The sequence below is a fragment of the Oratosquilla oratoria genome, chromosome 8 (genome assembly GCF_046742065.1).
Source record: "Oratosquilla oratoria isolate Oo_2021 chromosome 8, ASM4674206v1, whole genome shotgun sequence".
Classification (NCBI taxonomy): Eukaryota; Metazoa; Arthropoda; class Malacostraca; order Stomatopoda; family Squillidae; genus Oratosquilla; species Oratosquilla oratoria.
Window position 1 is genome coordinate 18,589,523 of NC_134784.1, and position 8,531 is coordinate 18,598,053.

The 8,531-nt window shown below is 41.4% G+C and overlaps 1 pseudogene; it reads left to right on the top strand.

The window, feature by feature from the left end:
* LOC143027615 (metallo-beta-lactamase domain-containing protein 1-like) overlaps nucleotides 1-7,614 on the top strand; it is a 56,072-nt pseudogene extending 48,458 nt beyond the window's left edge.
* Nucleotides 7,615-8,531: the final 917 nt, after the last annotated feature.

An 8,531-nucleotide genomic window follows, 5' to 3' on the forward strand; every position in this document is an offset into this window, starting at 1 on the left:
ACACACCATCTTTGCACACCTTGTAACTCCCTCCTTGAACCATCCTCATTCCTCCTCCACTCCTAGTTCTACTCTATTCTTCACTCCCTCCCACTCTTCTCTCAGCTTCTTGTATTCCTTCTCCTTTTCTTTCTCATTTAAGTAGTATACTTTAAGCTAAGCAACCTCCCTACCTTCTGCCCTTTTCCTCTTTCTCCACCTATCCTTCACTCTCTGCTTTCCTTCTACCAAAAATTTATTTGATATTCATATATGTGAACTCTATTTAAGTATTTGGTAAAATACTACTGAGTGGAATATTCTGGAGTTTGGTAGGAAGCACCACTCAGTAAAGTGCTCCACGGTGAGGCTAAATTGTTCTCATGTATTTAAAGTCCTTAAAGTATTGTCTGCTATGCAGTCACTCTAGTATACAAATAAATGTACATAATTGCAGACAAGTTTTAAAAGCTGATGGAGAACTGTAGAAGTATTTAACTTTTGTGAGATGAAATTGGTATAAAGATCAAGTGCAGGAACTCAGGGAGACAATGGAAGCTTTGGTTTCTTACTATCCAGGTACTCTAATGTGAAGAACTTACCAAATGGCTATTTAGGTTACTCAACAAGGATATAATATTCATGATAGCAAAATATGTATGTATGGAAAATTTCCAGCCACTTTTATATACCTGGACTCAAATGATGGTCTGGGACTGAGTCCAAGGAATGTAAGTTTTATTTATTGATAAACTTTCGACTTTTGGTTTAAAAAATGTACATACATACATATACCAAAGGCTCTTTTCCCTCTTACATGGGGGGTAGCCAAAAAGAAAAAGGCATAGAAACCACTCCCACCCATTCCATCCCCTACATATTCCACTCCCCTCCACCCTTCTCCCTCCCTCTCATCTTGGCACCTCCTGGATTATGGGTCATCCCTGCATCCTGTCCACTGCCCTGGGTCAGAGGCAGTGTCTCAAGACATAGCACATCCACAGCAAGGTCGCTTCATTAATCCGGCAATCCCCCCTCTCCGTCCCCTCATGCAGAAAAGAAGACAGGGAGAAATCCCCTCGGGCTGCGTCAAATTATTTATCATACATATTTCCTCACCCTCCATCCCCCACCCACTCCCCCTTATATATCACAGCATCATCCATACACAACCCTTCTCCATTCACCCCTATCTTCTATCCTCTCCCATCCTTCCTCAACAGACATTCCTCTCTTTTGTAATGCCCCTTTCACCCCATCCATCCATCTCATCCTAGGATGCCCCCTCATATTCACTCCTTCCACCTTTGCCTTCCACACCTCTTTTACTAATCTTTCTTCACTCATTCTTTCCATGTGTCCAAACCATCCTAATACCCTTTCATCAATCCTATCTCCCAACTCCCTTTCCACCCCTGTTCTCCTCCTCACCTCCTCATTTCTCACTCTATCTAGCCTAGTAACCCCTATCACACTTCTCAGACATTTCATCTCAAACACATTCAAACTCCTTCTCTCTTCCTCTTTTATGTTCTATGTTTCTGCCCCATACAGTGCTGTTGGCACAATCACTCCTTCATATAACCTCCTCTTAGCATCCATTCCCAGATGTCTATTTCTCATTACAATTTTTAATCCATCAAGGCATTTACTTGCTTCTCTCAATGTACATTCTACCTCCATCCCCACTCCTCCCCTTCCTGCGACATTTGCACCCAAGTAAAAAACTTATCCACTTCCTCCAGTCTTTCACCCTTAATGCTCACCTCCAGCCTGCTGTCACTCTCTCTCCTTGTACATCTCATCACCTTACTTTTGCCCACATTTATCTTCAGCTTCCTTTTTTTGCACACCTTCTCAAACTCTGTCACTAACCTCCTCTGATCCTGCTACAAGCGCAGTGGTATCAGCAAATGACAACTGGCTTATTTCCCTCTTTTCTCCATTTTCTTTAACCATCTCCAACCCCTGACCCACCACCCTTGCATTCACCTCTCACACCACCACATCCATGTATAGATTGAACAGCCAGGGGGACATAACACATCCCTGATGAAGTCCCACCTTTACCTCAAACCATTCACTCTCTTCAGTAAAAGAGAACAACATTTTGAAACACTTAACAGTACACCAATCACAAACATAAACAACGCTGTGCACACTTTTAATACAATCATACAAAACGCAGACAAGAGATACATCCCTAGAGGCAACAGAAAATCACACAACCCCAACTTCACACCAGAAATCCAAGGCCTCATCAGACAACGAGACACACTTAAACACAATACCCCCACACCTATCCCTCAAAACATAGCAGACCATATACAAACACTAAACACTGTGATTGCCAATAAAATACACGAACAAAAAACACAAATTTGGCAAAACTTTATCAATACATTTGATCACAAAACAAACACCAGCAAATTGTACAAAACACTCAACAGCATTACACTATCCAACAATAACACAACATGCTCACACGCAGCAATAATCACAACAACAGACAATCTACCCTCAAACAGACAACAAGCAAACACACTCATAAATAATTTTGCACAGACAAGCCATCTCACTTCTCACCCTGACGACCGACACACTATTCGACGTAAGAAAGGCTTTCCCACAGACTCAGACTATACACCCTTCATAGACAGTCAGACAAAACACATAATACATAATCTCAAGCACTCATCTGCCTGTGGCCCTGATAACATAAGTAACATCCACCTAAAACAGATTGGACCACAAGGTATACACGCACTCACAAACATTGTGAACTACAGCTATTCACACAACACTATACCCGACATCTGGAAGCATGGTAAAATAATCACCATTCCAAAACCGAACAAAGACCCAACAATTCCAACATCGCACCACCCAATCACACTTCTCTGCACCCCCTCTAAAGTCATTGAACGCCTAATACTTCAACTTGTCACACCACATATTCCCCTTGCTGACTCACAACATGGATTTAGGCCACTACACTCCACAAACACTCTTCTGATAAACCTCACACAAACAATTTTAGATGGCATCAATTCAGATAAGCCTCACCACAGAACATTTCTTATAACATTAGACATTAGTAAAGCTTTTGATGCTATCCCCCGCCACAACCTAACAAATAAAATATACAGACGCTCCTCAACTTACGTTTTAGTTACATTCTGAATGGCCGAACGTAAGTTGAAAATGAACGTAAGTTGTTACTGTACTATACATCCGTAAATTCTATTACCGTATCTTACAAAACACCCCTAAATCATTAATTATACACATAACATTGTAAAATAATAACATTAATTTCAAATAAATTAAATTCAAGCAACATAAATTGAGATGGTGGAGGAGGAGGAGGCAAGGCACTTTCAGTCTGTCGTTTGTGCAATGTAAACAATGGATGCAGCGTCATGGGTAAGTATCGTTTGAACTACGGAGAGCGCGCTAAACTAAAAGATTCACTCAATTTTTTTTTTCACAATTTTTTTTTAGTCAGTTCAAACGTAAAATCGAAAAAACGTAAAACGAATGAACGTAAGTAGAGGAGCGTCTGTATAACACAGACATGCACAATAACACCAAAAGATGGCTGGCCAATTATCTGGCAGGTAGGAATGCTTATGTGTCATATAATGGCCAATCATCACACATCAGAAACATTAAGAATGGAGTACCACAGGGCTCTGTTCTATCCCCCACGCTCTTTAATCTATACATGCATGACATACCCACACCAGACACCTCAGAAATACAAATCTCTTCTTACGCAGACAACATAGCAATCACATGCATACATCGTAACACAGACAAAGCTGCAGAAATAATCCAGCCATACCTTGATACACTCAACACATGGTTCATCACAGACTCAAAATAGCTCCGACCAAATCTACAGCAACACTTCTCACCAACTGGACAAAAGAACACAAATACATACCTCATCTCTACATCAACAACACTCTAATACCACACACAAACACACCAAAAATTCTTGGTGTAACATACAATACATCCATGTCTTTCAAACAACACATCACAAACATAAAAAACAAATGCACACCTAGACTTAACGCACTTAAGTCAATCACTGGAACAACATTTGGACAAAACAAAGAAACTAATACAACAATATACAAACAATGCATACGCTCAGTGATGAATTATGCGAGTCCTGCATGGGCTCCTAATCTCAGTGAGACACACCACAACACCCTTCAAATCATACAAAACAAAGCCCTAAAAACAATTACAGGCTGCACAAATGCAACACCTACAGACCATTTACACCATGAAACAAAAGTCCTCAAAGTCAAGGACCACCTCGACATGAGAGGCACACAAACACTTGCCGCAGCCACCACAAACACATCACACCCGCTACACTACCTGGCAGAACACCCACATACACCAAGAAACATTAAAACAACACCCAAAGACCTGTATCACACACAGATACTCTCTTCTCTTCCTCCACAACCACCAAATACCAGCCTCCGGAAACATATTCATAATCATATCACTCACCGCTCCATTAACACACTGAAAGACAACACACTGCTGCATGCCAGACCCCCTGATATCCACCCTTCTGAATCCTCTCTCCCACAAAAGGACAGAGTCCACCTGGCCAGACTGTGGTGCGGCTACCACCCAGCACTTCTAAGTTACCCGAAGAGGCTGGATGACCACATTGTGAACAGCTGCCCAGGATGTAACACTTCACCCCAAACCATACAACACATAATGGAAGACTGCATTGTACACAATCATGCATGCAAACAACACAACATACACTCTATAAAGGATTTGTGGGAAAACCCAGTTTCGGTTGTGGCATTCCTTGGGGAGACGGGACTGCTCGGACAGACAGTCTAGGGAACGATGACAACAACAACAACAACAACCATTCACTCTCTCCATTTCTAATCCTAACACAAGCTCTACTACTATCATAAAAACTCTTGACTGCTCTTAACAGCTTTCCTCCTATCCCATATATCTGCAGTACCTCTCACAGTGCCTTCCTGTCTACCCTGTCATAAGCCTTTTCCAAATCCATAAAAGCCCAAAAAACATCCTTACCTTTTCCTATAGCTTTCTCACTTATCTGTCTTACCACAAAAATCTGGTCTACACAACCCCTACTTGTCCTAAAACCACACTTTTCCTCACCAATTACTCCCTCTGTTCCTCTCCTAATCTTCTCAATCAAGACCCTCCCATAAACCTTCCCAACTACACTCAACAAGCTGATCCCTCTGAAACTACTACACTCACACTTGTCCCCCTTTCCCTTGTAAAGTGGAACGATACAGGCACTCCTCCAGTCCTCCGGCACTCTACCCTCTCTTAAACAAACATTAAATAACCTCACCAGCCAGTCCACCATCACTGTACCACCTTTCTTTAGACATTCTGCATGGCATCCATCCAACCCAAGTGCCTTACCTGCTCTCATCATCTTAACAGCTGCTTTCACTTTATCTTTCCCTATTTCTCCTCCATTTTCCTCACTCATCACTTATTTTCTTAGTGCTTCCCACTGCGACTACCTTTCCTTCCCTATCCTCCTTCACATTTAGCAACTCCCAAAAATACTCTGCCTACCTTCCTCTCACTGCCTTCTCTTCCATTATCATCTCTCCATCTGCACCTTTTACTTTTTCTTCTCTACTTGATTCACCTCCTCTTCCTCTTTTAATTTCTTTCCAAAACATCTTTTTATTACTTTCAAAATTTTCTGTCATACTCTTACCCCATTTCACATCTGCTCTCCTCTTTGCTTCCTTTATCTTATGCTTAACTTCCCTTCTCTTTACTTTGTACCTCTCATATGATTCCCTCGTCCTAATTTGTAGCCAATCTATGAAAGCCTGCTTCTTCTCTTCTACACCCTTCTCTGCTTCCTCATCCCACCATTCACTACCCTTCCTTCTATTTCCTCCCGCCCTCTTTGTTCCACACACCATCTTTGCACAGCTTATGACTCCCACTTTGAACCATCCCCACTCCTCCTCCTCCACTCTTAGTTCTACTCTATCCTTCACTACCTCCCACTCCTCTTTCAGCTTCTTATACTCCTCCTTTTCTTTCTCATTTAAGCAGTTCACTCTAAGTACCTCCCTACCCTCTGCCCTTTTCCTCTTTCTCCACCTATTCTCCACTCTCAATTTACTTTCCACCAGAAAAGGATCTGATATTCCCCTCCATTCTCTCCCCTTAGTAATGTACATCCTTAACTCTTCCTACCATACTCCTGGTCACCACTATATAGTCCATTAACACTATCTATCACCCTTCCATCCACCACCCTCTCCCATGTGTACTTATGCTTGAATTTCTTCCTAAACAGTGTATTTGCTATCATCAACTGTCTTTCAAGACACATCTCCACCATCAATTCACCACTACAATTTTTACCTGGAACTCCATACTTCCCAATCACTCCGTCTATTGGTTCGTTTCCTACCCTAGCATTAAGGTCTCCCAATACAACTACATTGACATTTCTCCCTAATCCCTCTATGTACTCATTTATATCTACCCAAAAAGCCTACCTTTCTTCTATGTTCTTCTCACTACCAGGCCCATACGTACTTACAAAGGCCCACATCTCCCTTCCCAACTTCACCTTCATCCACATCAACCTTGAGGAAACCTCCTTCCATTCTACTACATGCTTACCTATCTCTTCACTTACTAGTATAGCCACCCCTTCTCTCCCTTGTCCCCTCTTTACTCCAGAGCACCTCCCAACTACACTCCCAAACTCACACTCGCCCTTCCCTTTCATTTTAGTTTCACTCAAAGCCAGCACATCCATCTTCTCACAAACATACTGCCCATCTCTTCCCTTTTACTCTCATCTGTACCACATACATGCTCATTAAAAGACCCAAAACTTAGGGTACTGGTTGGAAAACTCCCAGACCCTCTTATGCATTTTTTTTTTTTTTTTTTTTTTTTTTTTTTTTTTTTTTATATGGTACAGGACAGTAACAAAGGGTTGGGGGACAGCAAAATGGAGGGACAGTTGTAGTATAAAAGTGTCATTATTTCTCTATGAACAGAGTTTTCCTCTATCACATACAAATTGATGTGTGGCTCTGGTTCATAGGGGCGCCCCATATAGACCCGAAAGTATAAACTGCATGCTGCTTTGCCACAATAACATGCAACCAATACCCAATACTATTTTAGAATATATATTTCAGTGTGATTAATTTTGTAGGGACACATTGATCTTTCTTTGTAGAAATGAAAGAGATAGATATATTGTTTTGCTTGCTTCCCTTTACCCTGGCCTATGCTTTACCTCCACAGGAGACTTATTTGAAAAGGAAGAAGACATTGCTGATGAGACGATTTGGAAGTATGTAGCTGGCAGTGAGAACCCTACACAGCAGGCCAAACACAGGAGGCATATATTGAGTATTGCAGACTACATTGTACCAGGGCATGGTCCTATGTTCCCTGTTACACCAAATATGCGGAAAAGTGTCAGTGAAGTTAATCAGGACTGAAAAAATATAATCCCAGTGGAGATTCAGAGATCTTGTGATTATTAGAAACCATGGGAAAATGTGAGTTATTAGAACGACTAAATTAAATAGTATTGATTAACTTATGTAATTTTGTTGTCCTTGCAAAGACCTTTAAAACCATACAAACTGTACAGAATGATGTATTGGGAATGTGTACAAAAACCAAAATCCTGCCCATAGAACACCATATGAAAATGATAGATTTCAAAGTTTTATGCAAGAGCCCTCAACCTTATTTGCCCATATCGTTAGGTCACACAAGCTCAACAGCTGAATACAACAGAAAAACTACACTATACTCACTGCATCGAAAACTGGCCGTTAGGGCAGAGCATGGGGATTCCCCCTGTGTTGCCGCATATAATTATCTTATAATTTTATTTTATTTTAAATTTTATAATGTTGCCACATATAATTATAATTTTTTGTCACACACCACCACTGAGGTAAAAATCAAAGCAATGTTTTCTATACAAAGGTTTCATTTCCTCGAGTCGTGGACATGGCATATGAGCGGGAGAGAGCGACATTGCCACTCCATCCCTTCTCTGGCCATGCCCCCACACTGCATTCAGAAAGCATTGCTTCCACACGCATGTTCTCGCCATGGATAAATACATTATATATATATATATATATATATATATATAGAGAGAGAGAGAGAGAGAGAGAGTGAGAGTGGGTGGGTGGGTGGGTGAGCCGTGCAGACTGTGTTATCCGTGGAGATGTGGCAACACTGGGAAATTCCCTAACCCCGCCTTAGTGGCCACTTCTCGTTGCATCTACTATAGCACCACACTACTTAAACATCTACAACAAACTTACTCCTTCACCAAACATTACATCCACATAAAAACACTTTTAATCTCAGATATAAAAAACAAAGGCCAACTACCAAACACCCCACTCCATGAAACCCCTCCAGACATTAGCTATTGTATCTGTATATACTAAGGGCCTCTTTCCCCTTGTAAGGGAGGTAGCCAGCCAAGGCAT